At 35.1% G+C, this 15,833-nt stretch overlaps 1 long non-coding RNA gene across 1 annotated transcript in view; it reads right to left on the bottom strand.

The window, feature by feature from the left end:
• Positions 1-2,466: 2,466 nt before the first annotated feature.
• LOC133539487 (uncharacterized) overlaps positions 2,467-15,833 on the bottom strand; it is an 88,642-nt gene continuing 75,275 nt past the window's right edge. Inside the window, exons 2-3 of the long non-coding RNA XR_009803402.1 lie at positions 12,146-12,250; positions 2,467-2,806 (exon numbers count right to left, since the gene is read on the bottom strand). This is a non-coding gene — a long non-coding RNA (uncharacterized LOC133539487). The remainder of the gene's footprint in view (positions 2,807-12,145; positions 12,251-15,833) is intronic.

The raw sequence follows: 15,833 nt of genomic DNA, 5'->3' as shown, positions 1-15,833 counted from the left end.
CTTTTTCTGGTGAAATTCCAACTCATATTTCTCATATTCTTTCTGTATCTCCAATATTGCAATATCTCTCGTAAAATTGTTACTTTTTGATGTAAAATTATTACTTTTTAATGCAAAATGGTGACATTTGTCATAAAATTCCAACTTTTATCACAATATTGTCAATTTGTACTGTTGTTCCTGTAAAATACTAACTTTTGTCACAATTTTGGCAAGTTTCCGATTATTATTATAATGTTGCCAAAATTTTGAAGTTTTCTTATAAAATTGTGACTTTCGTCGAGTAAAATGACGACTCCTTTCATAAAATTGCCAAAATGCTAAGCTTTTCTTGTAAAACTGTGACTGTTATTGAGTAAAATTACAACTTTTATCATAATATTGCACAGATGTTCCGTTTTTCTTGTCAAATTCTGACTTGCGTTGAGTAAAATTATGACCTTAGTTATAATACTGCCAAAATTTTACATTTTTCTTGCGACATTGTGACCTTTTTCTTGGGAAATTCAAACCCAGATTTCTCATATTCTTTCTGTATCTGCAATATTGCAATTTTTTATCGTGAAATTGTTTTTTTTTATGCAAAATTATTATTTTTTAATGCAAAATGGTGACATGTGTCATAATATTCTGACTTTTATCACAATTTTGCCAATTTGTTTGTTGTGCTCGTAAAATACTGACATTTTTGGAGTGAAATTATGACTTGTCACAATTTACAAAGTACATTTTTTATGATAATATTGTTGCTAAAATTTTTAAGTTTTCTTATAAAATTTTAAAATTTGTCGAGTAAAATGACGAGTCTTCATAAAATTGCCAAAATGTTAAGCTTTTTTGTAAATTTGCGACTGTTAAGTAAAATTCCAACTTTTATCATAATATTGCACAAATGTCCTGTTTTTCTTGTAAAATTTTGACTTGCGTTGAGTAAAATCATGACCTTAATTGTAATACTGCCAAAATCCTATGTTTTTCTTGTGACATTGTGACCTTTTTCTTTTAAAATTCCACTCATTTTTCTCATATTCTTTTTGTACTTGCAATAGTGCAATATGTTCTTGTAAAATTGTTACTTTTTGATGTAAAATTTTTATTTTTAATGCAAAACGGTGCCATTTGTCAAAAAATTCTGAGTTTCGTCACAATATTGTAAATTTTTTTTGTTGTCCTTGTACAATAGTGACTTTTGTCACAATTTTGCCAAGTAAAATTCAGATTATTATAATGTTGCCAAAATTTTAAAGTTGTCTTATAAAATTGTGACTCTTGTCGAGTAAAATGACGACTCCTTTCATAAAATTCCCCAAATGTAAAGCTTTTCCTGTAAAACTGTGACTGTTATTGAGTAAAATTCCAACTTTTATCAAAATATTGCACAGATGTTCAGTTTTTCTTGTCAAATTCTGACTTGCGTTGAGTAAAATTATGACCTTAGTTATACTACTGCCAAAATTTTACATTTTGCTTGCGACATTGTGCCCTTTTTCTGGTGAAATTCCAACTCATATTTCTCATATTCTTTCTGTATCTGCAATATTGCAATTTTTTCTCATGAAATTGTTTTTTTTTATGCAAAATTATTATTCTTTAATGCAAAATGGTGACATGTGTCATAATATTCTGACTTTTATCACAATTTTGCCAATTTGTTTGTTGTGCTCGTAAAATACTGACATTTTTGGAGTGAAATTATGACTTGTCACAATTTACAAAGTAATTTTTTTATGATAATAATGTTGCTAAAATTTTTAAGTTTTCTTATAAAATTCTAAAATTTGTCGAGTAAAATGATGAGTCTTCATAAAATTGCCAAAATGTTAAGCTTTTTTGTAAAATTTCGACTGTTAAGTAAAATTCCAACTTTTATCATAATATTGCAATCATGTCCAGTTTTTCTTGTAAAATTTTGACTTGCGTTGAGTAAAATCATGACCTTAATTGTATTACTGCCAAAATCCTATGTTTTTCTTGTGACATTTTGACCTTTTTCTTTTGAAATTCCAACTAATTTTTCTCATATTCTTTTTGTATCTGCAATAGTGCAATATGTTCTTGTAAAATTGTTACTTTTTGATGTAAAATGTTTATTTTTAATGCAAAATGGTGCCATTTGTCATAAAATTCTTACTTTTGTCACAATATTGTAAATTTTTGTGTTGTTCCTGTACAAGAGTGACTTTTGTCATAATTTTGCCAAGTAAAATTCTGATTATTATAATGTTGCCAACAATTTTAAAGTTATCTTATAAAATTTTGACTTTTGTCGAGTAAAATGACGACTCCTTTCATAAAATTGCCAAAACGTAAAACTGTGACTGTTATTGGGTAAAATTACAACATTTATCATAATATTGCACAGATGTTCAGTTTTTCTTGTCAAATTCTGACTTGCGTTGAGTAAAATCATGACCTTAGTTATAATACTGCCAAAATTCAACATTTTTCTCGTAAAATTCCAAATCATTTTTCACAAGAAGCTTTTTTTATATGTGCATAGTATGTATATATTATTCATGTTGTAAGAGGTAGCCATTATTCTCAAGAAGGTAACGAATACGTGTGTGTGTGTGTGTGTGTCGCACCTTGGCACAGGTGTGTGTGCGTGTGACAGCTGTCGGCTCCAACTCCAGTCTCGCCCTCTTCAAACAAGAGCCGGGTGAGAAGTGTGTGTGGGAACATGGCGGGAGATCACTTCCCCCCTTGAGGGGGAATTTGACTTCACCTTGTGCGTGAAGGCATGGCGGCGGCGGCGGCGGCGCCATGATGATGAAAGTGAGCGAGGGCTGACCTAAAAATGTCACTGCTGGAAACAGACAGAAAAAACTGTAATGAGAACAAGACTGGGAGAGCTTTATAAAAGATGATTCTATTCAAGTTGGGTTTTTTTTTTTTTTGTGCGCTCATGGGAGGAACACACACACACACACACACACACACACACACACACACACACACACACACACACACACACACACACACACCAATTTTTCCTTATGCTGACTTTGCATATAAATGAGAGTGAAGATTATCCAAATGTCTGACGCTGAGGGCACACACACACACACACACACACGCGTGCACACAAACACACACACGTGTGCACACACACACACACGCACACACTCTTGTATTTGTTACCTTTTTGGGACCTGAGAAAAATGCCTACCTGTCTAGGACCAGCCTTTCTAGATATATAAAGAAGTGTATTTACAACATGAATAATATATACATATTATGCACTAATTAAAAAGCTTGTTTTGAAAAATTGGGTGGAATTTCACAAGAAAAAGCATTATAATAAAAGTTGTAATTTTACTCAAGGCAAGTCAAAATTTTACAGGAAAAACTGAACATTTGTGCAATATAATGATAAAAGTTGGAATTTTACTCAGTAACAGTCACAATTTTACAAAAAAAGCTTCAAATTTGGGCAATTTTATGGAAAGAGTCGTCATTTTACTCGACACAACTCACAATTTTATCAGAAAATTTTACCCTTTTGGCAATATTATAATTATCATCATAATTTTTCTCCAAATTTTTTTACGAGAACAGCAAAAAAATTGGCAATATTGTCATTAAAGTCAGAATTTCATATGACAAATGTCACAATTTTGCAGTAAAAAGTAACAATTTTACATTAAAAAAAGCATTATAATAAAAGTTGTAATTTTACTCAAGGCAAGTCAAAATTTTACAGGAAAAATTGAACATTTGTGCAATATTATGATAAAAGTTGGAATTTTACTCCGTAACAGTCGCAAGTTTACAAGAAAAGCTTAAAATTTTGGCAATTTTATGGAAAGAGTCGTCATTTTACTCGACACAACTCACAATGTTATAAGAAAATGTTACCCTTTTGGCAATATCAGAATTATCATCATAAGTTTTCTCAATTTTTTTTGACGAGAACAGCTAAACAATTGGCACTATTGTGATTAAAGTCAGAATTTCATATGACAAATGTCACAATTTTGCAGTAAAAAGTAACAATTTTACATTTAAAAAAGCATTATAATAAAAGTTGTAATTTTACTCAAGGCAAGTCAAAATTTTACAGGAAAAATTTAACATTTGTGCAATATTATGATCAAAGTTGGAATTTTACTCCGTAACAGTCGCAAGTTTACAAGAAAAGCTTAAAATTTTGGCAATTTTATGGAAAGAGTTCTCATTTTACTCGACACAACTCACAATTTTATAAGAAAAGTTTACCCTTTTGGCAATATTATAATTATCATCATAATTTTTCTAAATTTTTTTTTTTACGAGAACAGCAAAACAATTGGCACTATTGTGATTTAAGTCAGAATTTCATATGACAAATGTCACAATTTTGCAGTAAAAAGTAACAATTTTACATTAAAAAAAGCATTATAATCGAAGTTGTAATTTTACTCAAGGCAAGTCAAAATTTTACAGGAAAAACGGAACATTTGTGCAATATTATGATAAATATTGGAATTTTACTCCATAACAGTCGCAATTTTACAAGAAAAGCTTAAAATTTTGGCAATTTTATGGAAAGAGTCGTCATTTTACTCGACACAACTCCCAATTTTATAAGAAAATTTCACCCTTTTGGCAATATTATAATAGTCATTATAATTTTTCTCAAAATTGTTTTACGAGAACAGCAAAATAATTGGCACTATTATGATTAAAGTCAGAATTTCATATGACAAATGTCACAATTTTGCAGTAAAAAGTAACAATTTTACATTAAAACAAGTAGTAATTTTGCCCCAAAAAATATTGCAATCTTACAGAAACAGAAATTTTATAAGAAAACTAATATGTTGCCACTATTATAATTATCTGAATTTTACTTGGCAAAATTAGGTAAAAGTTTTACAAGAACAACAAAAAAATTTACAATATTGCGATAAATTATGTCACAATTTTGCGTTAAAAAGAAGATTTTTACATAAAAAAGTAAGAATTTTAGAAGAAACTATTGCAATTTTACAGAAACAAAAAGAATCTGAGAAATTGTCCACATTGTGAGAAAAAGACTACTTTTAGTTGTTTATTTTTTTGGTACTTAGTTTTTAATCTTCATTATTTACTTCAAGTTATTACAGTATGCCTTTATTTACATATTTGTTTATTTTTTTAAATAATTTTGGCCAAAGGGGGCACATTTCAATTTCTTACACACACTTGTTATTTCATATGTTGACCAGAGGGGGAGCACTTTTAAAAGCGACACACAGTCAATGTGACAAACCCCTCCTTTTTGGGACCACCCTTATTTTGACCAGCAGGGGTGCATGCCTCAGGAAGGGTAGAAATACAAGAACACACACACACACACACACACACACACACACACACACACACACACACACACACACACACACACACACACACACACACACACACACACACACTCTTGTATTTGTTACCTTTTTGGGACCTGAGAAAAATGCCTACCTGTCTAGGACCAGCCTTTCTAGATATATATAGAGGTGTATTTACAACATGAATAATATATACATATTATGCACATATAAAAAAGCTTGTTTTGAAAAAATTTGGTGGAAATTCACAAGAAAAAGCATTATAATAGATAAAAATTTTACAGGACAAACGGAACATTTGTGCAATGTTATGATAAAAATTGGAATTTTACTCCATAACAGTCGCAATTTTAGAAGAAAAGGTTAAAATTTTGGCAATTTTATGGAAAGAGTCGTCATTTTACACGACACAACTCACAATTTTATAAGAAAATTTTACCCTTTTGGCGATCATAATTTTTCTCAACATTTTTTTACGAGAACAGCAAAAAATTGGCACGATTGTGATTAAAGTCAGAATTTCATATGACAAATGTCACCATTTTGCAGTAAAAAGAAACAATTTTACATAAAAAAAGGAGTAATTTTGCAAAAAAATATTGCAATCTTACAGAAACAGAAATTTTATAAGAAAACTAATATGTTGGCACTATTATAATAATAAACTGAATTTTACTTGGCAAAATTAGGTAACAGTTTTACAAGAACAACAAAAAAATGGTCAATATTGCGATAAATCATAATTATCTATGACAAATGTCACACTTTTGCGTTAAAAAGAAACAATTTTACATAAAAAAGTAAGAATTTTACAAGAAGCTATTGCAATTTTACAGAAACAGAAAGAATATGAGAAATTGTTCACATTGTGAGAAAAAGACTGCTTTTAGTTGTTTATTTTTTTGGTAATTAGTTTTTAATCTTCATTATTTACTTCAAGTTATTACAGTATGTCTTTATTTACATTTTTTTATTTTTATTAATTTTGGTCAAAGGGGGCGCATTTCAATTTCTTACACACACTTGTTATTTCATATGTTGACCAGAGGGGAGCACTTTTAAAAGCGACACACAGTCAATGTGACAAACCCCTCCTTTTTGGGACCACCCTTATTTTGACCAGCAGGGGTGCATGTCTCAGGAAGGGTAGAAATACAAGAACACACACACACACACACACACTCACACACACACTCTCATTACGTTGCCGTGGCGACAGCCCATCCAGGGAGGAAGCACAGCAGGGGGGTGAAGGGTTGGAGAAAAAGGTTTGGGGTGGAAGTTTGGTCCAATCAGGGCGCTGGCCCTTATCTCCCTCCTCCTCCTCCTCCTTCCGTCCATCCCTCTGCTTCTTTCTCTCCCTCCATCAGAAAACGGCGTGCAATTACACCCTAATCTCCGCCCGCTATCCACTGGGTCGCCTCAGAGAGCGGCGCGGAGCACACACCCGCGGGCCCACAGAGGTCCCGGGTCCGCAATTCCCCGAGGTCTCACCCAGACGTCTCAACTTGACCGATGGAGCGAGACGATTTCACTTTAGACACAGGTTTGGTTCTATAATCGTACGTTTACCACGGACCGAAGTGCTGTGAGTTCATCAAGTCTATGGGACAGTTTTATCAGACCACCAGTGCCCGGCTGTCTGGTGTCTGCTGGGAGTTTGAGCGGCGGGGATCTAGGAGCCATATTTGGTACGCCTGTCTCGTCCTTTGCGGATGCCACGGGCACTTCCAAAGTACAATGACATTAGTTTCCCCAGACCCGGACCTACAGTATCAGGGTACACATTCTTCTTCTTCAGTTTCCCATTGCTTTACACACTCTTTGGCATAGCCATCCTCTGCTCAAAAGACCTAACCTTCATCCTGACCTTGTGGTAAACTACCGACCGGTGTCTCACCTTCCCTTTATTTCGAAAATCCTCGAAACAATTGTTGCAGAGCAGCTAAATGAACACCTAGCGTCTACAATCTCTGTGAACCCTTTCAATCCTGTTTCAGGCCAAATCACTCTATGGAGACTGCCCTCGCAAAAATGACTAATGTTCTATTGATAACTATGGATTCTCATGCGTCATCTATGTTGCTGCTCCTGCTGGTCCCATTATGGACTGGACTCTCACTATTATGTTAGATCCACAATGGACTGGACTCTCACTATTATGTTAGATCCACTATGGACTGGACTCTCACATTATTATGTTAGATCCACTATGGACTGTACTCTCACTATTATGTTAAATCCATTATTTGAACTGGACTCTCACTATTATGTTTGATCCACTATGGACTGGACTCTCACTATTATGTTTGATCCACTATGGACTGGACTCTCTCACTATTATATTAGATCCACTATGGACTCAACTCTCACACTATTGTGTTAGATCCACAATGGACTGGACTCTCACACTATTATGTTAGATCCACTATGGACTGGACTCTCACAATTATGTTAAATCCATTATATAGACTGGACTCTCACACTATTATGTTAGATCCACTATGGACTGGACTCTCACAATTATGTTAAATCCATTATATAGACTGGACTCTCACACTATTATGTTAGATCCACTATGGACTGGACTCTCACACTATTATGTTGGATGCACTATGGACTGGACTCTCAATATTATGTTAAATCCACTATGGACTGGACTCTCACTATTATCTTAGATCCACTATAGACTGGACTCACACTATTATGTTAGATCCACTATGGACTGGACTCTCACACTATTATGTTGGATCCACTATGGACTGGACTCTCAATATTATGTTAAATCCACTATGGACTGGACTCTCACTATTATGTTAGATCCACTATGGACTGGACTCACACTATTATGTTAGATCCACTATGGACTGCACTCTCAAAGTATTATGTTAGATCCACTATGGACTGGACTCACCTACTATTATGTTAGATCCACAATGGACTGGACTCCCACACTATTATGTTAGATCCACTATGGACTGGACTCTCACAATATTATGTTTGATCCACTATGGACCGGACTCACACTATTATGTTAGATCCACTATGGACCGGACTCTCACTATTATGTTAGATCCACTATGGACTGGACTCTCACTATTATGTTGGATCCACTATGGACTGGACTCACACTATTATGTTAGATCCACTGTGGACTGGACTCTCACTATTATGTTAGAGCCACTATGGACTGGACTCTCACACTACTATGTTAGATCCACTATGGACTGGACTCTCACTATTATGTTAGATCCACTATGGACTGGACTCTCTCTATTATGTTAGATCCACTATGGACTGGACTCTCACACTATTATGTTAAATCCACTATGGACTGGACTCTCACTATTATGTTAGATCCACTATGGACTGGACTCTCACTATTATGTTAAATCCACTATGGACTGGACTCTCACACTATTATGTTAGATCCACTATGGACTGGACTCTCACTATTATGTTAGATCCACTATGGACTGGACTCTCTCTATTATGTTAGATCCACTATGGACTGGACTCTCACACTATTATGTTAAATCCACTATGGACTGGACTCTCACTATTATGTTAGATCCACTATGGACTGGACTCTCACTATTATGTTAAATCCACTATGGACTGGACTCTCACTATTATGTTAGATCCACTATGGACTGGACTCTCACTATTATGTTAGATCCACTATGGACTGGACTCTCACTATCATGTGACTTGTTTACATTCCCTGCTGGCCTACTTCCACTGACTTGCTGCACTCTGCAGTGAGTTAAGTGCATGTGTGTACATCCACCAATTAGTCCTGCATGTATAATGCACAAGTCCTCGGCCATGGATCCGTGTATCACCAGACTGGCGGGGAGTGGGCTATCTTTGGCTGTCCTGACTGCCCTCTTTGGGCGTGCGTGCAAGTCTCTCACTGCACAGCAAACGCCGACAAAGTATGAGGAGGAGATATAGTCCAGCAAAGTCCCTCAAAGAGAACTGTTTGATGACCTGGTCCAGGGATCTGCAACCCAAATTGTCCGAAGAGCCATATTGGACCAAAAATATTCAATAAAATGTGTCTGGAGTCGCAAAAAATCAAAAGTCTTATATAAGTGTTAAAATGAAGACAACACATGATGTAAGTGTCTATATTAGCCTACTATCAAAATGACTATAAAAGTCTTATAGAAGTGTTATTATGAAGACAACACATAATGAAAGTGTCTATATTAGCTATATTAGCCTACTATCAAAATGACTCTAAAGGCCTTATATAAGTGTTATAATGAAAACAACACACGATGTAAGCGTCTATATTAGCTTACTATCAAAATGACTATAAAAGTCTTATATAAGTGTTATAATGAAAACAACACACGATGCAAGCGTTATATTAGCCTACTATCAAAATGACTATAAAAGTCTTATTTAAGTGTTATAATGAAGACAACACATGATGTAAGTGTCTATATTAGCCTTAAGTGTTATAATGAAGACAACACATGATGTGTCTATATTAGCCTACTATCAAAATGACTTTAAAAGTCTTACTTAAGTGTTATAATGAAGACAACACATGATGCAAGTGTCTATATTAGCCTACTATCACGCAAGTTGACATTGCACTGCTTCCCCTCCCTGAGGCGGGTGGATGTTGGTCCAGAATCGCTTCAAAGCCGTCCGGAAGTTGTTTTCCACGGCTTTCCCGAACTCCTCCCACGTCCCAGTTTTTGCAGATAATATTTGTAGACTAATATTTGTCGATAAATGCAAACGTGGTTAAATAAACATTAACTTTGGCCGCCATACTCACTGTACACAAGGATTGGGGATTTTTCAAAAAAGTGCGGACATGTTTTAACATTTTTGAGCATCTGGAACCGATTAATCGGATTTAAATTCATTAGGTTTTCATACGAGTTGTTCATTTGGAGCGGATTCATAAGTTAAAAAAAATGCTGATTTGTGAAAATGAGATTCCACCGACATTATCATCATCATTTATTTGCATTCCTTTCAAGAAAATGCATATTTACAAGCCACGTACAACCGACACTTTCATTGTTTTTTGATTCTTATATTATTATCATTCCATCTTCAGCACCCCACCTCAGTGGATCCGTGGAATATTCCAGGGAACGTCCTACAATAAAATGAGGATGCGCAACAGTTGTCATGATGATAATGATGATGGAGTGAAAAAGTAGGTATTGTCAGACAAAGCTGTGTTGTCCATCAGGCCACAGCGTCACTGCTGACGTGCCCAGCAGCATTCCACACGCCGGGACCTGACCCGGCCGGGGTCAGCCAGAACTGTACGCTTCTGTGTGGTGGTCTGATCCAACCAGGCCCCGCAGAGCACTCGATTGAGTCCAATCACTCAAAGCTAATTTCAAGGGACTGCGGATTTGACTCATCCTTTAAAAATCAGTGTAAAGAAGTTAAAATGTAAAAAAAGTTAAGTGTAAAAATAATCAGTCCAAAAAAAAAATTCTACACAAATTCAGTGCGGAAAAAAATCAGTGCAAAAAAGTTCATTGTGAAAAAAATTCTGTGCAAAAAAGTCCAGTGTGTAAAAAAAATCAGTGCAAAAAAGATCAGTGTGTAAAAAAATCAGTGCAAAAAAGGTCAGTGTGAAAAAAATTCAGTGCAAATAAGTCCAGTGTGTGAAAAAATCGGTGCAAAAAAGATCAGTGTGTAAAAAAATGAGTGCAAAAAAGTTCAGTGTGTAAAAAATTGAGTGCAAAAAAGTTCAGTGTGGAAAAAATTCAGTGGAAAAAATGTCCAGTGTGTAAAAAAATCAGTGGAAAAAAGATCAGTGTGAAAAAGTCAGTGCAAAAAAAAGTCCATTGTGTAAAAAGATCAGTGCAAAAAAGATCAGTGTGTAAAAAAATCAGTGCAAAAAAGATCAGTGTAAAAAATTCATTGCAAAAAAGTTCAGTGTGAAAAAAAAAATCAGTGCAGAAAAGTCCACAGATTTTTTTACACACTGATCTTTTTTGCACTGTTTTTTTTTACACTGGACTTTTTTGCACTGATTTTTTTTCACACTGAACTTTTTTGCACTGAATTTTTTACACTGATCTTTATTGCACTGATTTGTTTACACATTGATCTTTTTTGCACTGATTTTTTTACACTGGACTTTTTTGCACTGATTTTTTTTCACACTGAACTTTTTTGCACTGAATTTTTTACACTGATCTTTTTTGCACAGAATTTTTTTCACACTGATCTTTTTTGCACTGATTTTTTTACACACTGGACTATTTTTGCACTGAATTTTTTACACTGATCTTTATTGCACTGATTTGTTTACACATTGATCTTTTTTGCACTGATTTTTTTACACTGGACTTTTTTGCACTGATTTTTTTTCACACTGAACTTTTTTGCACTGAATTTTTTACACTGATCTTTTTTGCACAGAATTTTTTTCACACTGATCTTTTTTGCACTGATTTTTTTACACACTGGACTATTTTTGCACTGAATATTTTCCACACTGAACTTTTTTGCACTAAATTTTTTAACACAAAGAAATCTAACATGAGAGTGAGAGTCCAGTCCATAGTGGATCTAACATAATAGTGAGAGTCCAGTTCATAGTGGATTTTTCATAATATTGTGAGAGTCCAGTCCATTGTGGATCTAACATAATATTGTGAGTCCAGTCCATAGTGGATCTAACATGATAGTGATAGTCCAGTCCATAGTGGATCTAACATAATAGTGAGAGTCCAGTCCATAGTGGATCTAACATAATAGTGTGAGAGTCCATAGTGGACTGGACGTTTACTCATCGATTTTATAATCGTCCATGTGCGAATCTAAAAATCAAAGACTTCCCCCACCTGTAGTGGTTGGTCCGCATGAGTCCACTCAGTCATTTTTCAACAGGGGGTCCGCCACCCCTCCATCAAAAGTGTCAAACTCCAGCCCGGGGGCCACATCCTTTTCTGGAAGACAGAAAATAGTACACATCAATAAAAGTACGATGGTGACTATGTACATGTAAACCAGGGGGGTCCAAAGTCCGGCTCGGGGGCCATTTGAGGCCCACAGGTCATTTTTTTAACGGCCCCACGTCACATTTTGAAAATACGATTGGAAAATGTTTAAAACGTAAAAAGTGATATAAAGGAGCAAACGGGTGAAATGTAACAAGATAATGTTGCAATGTTTACTCGAATAACACAAAGCTGCCATGCAGGCTGTTGCTTTCTTTAAAAAATAATAATGAATCAAAATCAATGTCATTGTGAATTATTGACCTATTCAAGGCTCCAATTACGTCATGTAAAATTTTCCACTTTGAGATATTTTGGGGGGAAAATGTTGCATATTTTGTGTTTGCGTATAAAAAACGGAGCTGTTTTTTTTTTAAAGAAGGGTCTAAAATGGACAAAGAAAAAACATAAACAACAAAAAAAATTGACGGATAGATCCGAAGTTGATCTCTAGATTATTGTGTTAAAAGTAAACAGTAAAACAAATTATAATTTATTTAATGAGTGGAACACTTTTGGATCCCCAATTATTTTAGTGTGATTTGTTTTTAAGTGTCATTGCTCCAAAAATAATAAAGAATTAAAATCAATGGTGTTATGAGTTATTGACATTTTTATGCTCCAATTATTAAATAATCTCAAATATTCCACTTAAAAAAATATTGGGTGAAAATATTGCATATGTTGTGATTTTTCCATTAAAAAAGTTTTTTTCGTGACAAAAAGAGCATACAACTTAAATCTTTAAAATCATTATATTGACAGATAGACCTAAAGTTGATCTAGAAATTTAAAACTGGAATAATAATAAAAAAATAATACTGAATAATGACACATTTTTTATATTTTTTTTGACCAAAACCCTTTAGGGTACCTGAGATCAAGCCTGAGTGGAGGCCGAAATGTATATGTTTTATACATATATATTATTGTTTTTTTATAATAAAAAATATCAAAATGGCCCCCGCTTGCTTTGATTTTTCAGTGTGCGGTCCTCAGTGGATAAAGTTTGGATACCCCTGATGTAAACGGAGTAGTGGATGCGTAGTGGAGCTGCATCGTTGGCCACCTCGCACTTGCCATATTTTACCACTTAGAATGCATGAAAAAAAACATGATTATGAACGCTAATACGCAAAATACCCCCACCCCAAAAGAAGTGTAACTTCACATTAAATATTACACTTGCAAATATTTTTTTTAAGAAACATTGCGTATTTAGTGTGTTAAATAAAGGTTTTAATTGACAAAAAGGGCATAAAACAAACCAAAAATATATAAAAAGAAAAGCTTACCGTATTTGCTTGAATTGCCGCCGGGTATATAGTATGCGCCTGCCTAGAATTTCCACCGGGTCAAACTCGTCACGTCACGAGTGACACTTCACCTGTCATCATTTTCAAAATGGAGGAGGCTGATTTCAATCATTAAAAATCGCATAAAGGGAAGAAGATTAAGAGCTATTCAGTAGAATTTAAGGTCCAAGCTATTGAATATGCTCAAAAGAACAGTAAGCAGCTATGTTTTATTAATATACCGTAGCTGCGTGTGTCAAATATGAGTCATTAAATGACTCCCGCCTTGGTAGAGGGCGCTAGTGATCCTTCTTGCGACTACTCGGCTGCAGAAGAAGTGACAACAAGCAGCAAGAGTGAGCAGCGATCGTTTATTTTTTCCTCTCGCTTGCACTTTTAACATGGAGGATTACATATCCCAAAAAAAAAACAGTTTTCTAAACTGGACTTTCAATCGAAACGGGAGGTAATAAAGGAAGATCTCCATCGAGACAGAGAGACTTTTAAAACTGAAGAAAGATAAGGAAGACTTCTATAAACAAGTTATTGATGCTTTTGATCAGAAGGAGCTGCGCATGGACTTCATTTATAAGTAAAGATAAGACCATAATAACGTTTTTTTTTATTAAATGTGCTTTTCATGATGGTATCCTTAGATCACACTCAAATTTATAAGCACAGGCCTAAATTTACCGCATGCCTTTGGTAAACGCCGGAGTGAGAAGATGTGTTAAATTAATTAGCGCCCCGGCGGCAATTCAAGGAAATACGGTATTTGAGATTCTTGAGACTAATTAAACAATGAAAAATAATGTATGACGGCGTGGCGCGGTTGGGAGATGTGGCCTACCAGCAACCTGAGGGTTCCTGGTTCAATCCCCACCTTCTACCAACCTCGTCGCGTCTGTTGTGTCCTTGAGCAAGACACTTCACCCTTGCTCCTGATGGGTGCTGGTTGGCGCCTTGCATGGCAGCTCCCTCCATCAGTGTGTGAATGTGTGTGTGAATGGGTAAAAGTGGAAGTAGTGTCAAAGCGCTTTGAGTACCTTGAAGGTAGAAACGAGCTATACAAGTACAACCCATTTACCATTTATTTATAATACTTTTAAGAGTGAGGCCTTTTTTGGATCGCTTTGAATTTTAGTGGAATTATATCTGTTTAAACTGTCACGGCTCCAAAAATAAAAATGAATTATTGATCAAATATTCCACTTGAAAAAATGTTTTGAAAATATTGTGTCATTTGGGTTTTTGCCATAAAATAAAATCTTCTAACAAAAATAATTTAAAACTTATAATCGTTGGATACATCTAAAGTTGATCTAGAGATTTAAGGCTTAATTAAAGCTGCAAGCAGCGATGGACGGGACCGCTTTGGCTGCTGCCCCCGCGACCCAAGCCCGGATAAGCGGTAGAAGATGGATGGATGGATTATTACACAGAGAAAAAGTTGTATACACATGTGTTATACATCAGTCTCATAGTAATAACAGTTGTAAAGTGGTTTGGGCATTTTATAAGGACGCCTTTGTGCCCCCATTTTGAGACTCTAAAGCATTGTGAATGTAATGCAGCTGTTGTATTGAAGTGGGAATAGCAAACTTCCTGTTTATTTTAGTTGGGGGCGGTCAGTGTATGAAATATAGGTCTCAGTGAGAGCTATATTGAGGTTTTTGTTTCATGTGTATATGACAGTCCTACAGTTTTGTCTGAGCAGAAAGCCGCCATTTAGTGATACCAGCAGCAGCGCAATGGTTCTTTGCGGGCTCATACAATCCAAACCGGGGTAGTAATTAAAACTCTTTAACTTTTAATCATAAGGGTTCAATCTCTCTTCTGTGCTTATTTGAAGCCGAAACGACAAACTGCCTCAGAGAGATAATGTTTGAAAAAAAGCGACATTTTTAGCCAACTTTTGTTTTGAAGTGGGAATAGCAAATTTCTTGTTGATTTTAGCCGGGGGGTCTCAGTATAGGTCTAACTGAGACCTACATAGTGTTTTTTGTTTCATGTTTCTACGACATTCCTACAGGAAGTTACAGTTTTGTCTGTGTTGTCTTCTTAGGGAGCGCTAGAGCGAAATTTTGAGTTTTGGGGTTTGGTTTTTGATCAGATCGCAATTTTCGCCAGTCTTAATGTGTGTGTTTATTAATTTGGTGAGTTTCGAAGCATGCTAAGGGGGTCAAATTACAGCTCAAAGAGGCAGCGGTATAATAATAAATAATAACAATAATAAA

The sequence above is a fragment of the Nerophis ophidion genome, linkage group LG21 (assembly GCF_033978795.1).
Source record: "Nerophis ophidion isolate RoL-2023_Sa linkage group LG21, RoL_Noph_v1.0, whole genome shotgun sequence".
NCBI lineage: Eukaryota > Metazoa > Chordata > Actinopteri > Syngnathiformes > Syngnathidae > Nerophis > Nerophis ophidion.
This window is presented reverse-complemented; position numbering and strand designations above follow the sequence as displayed.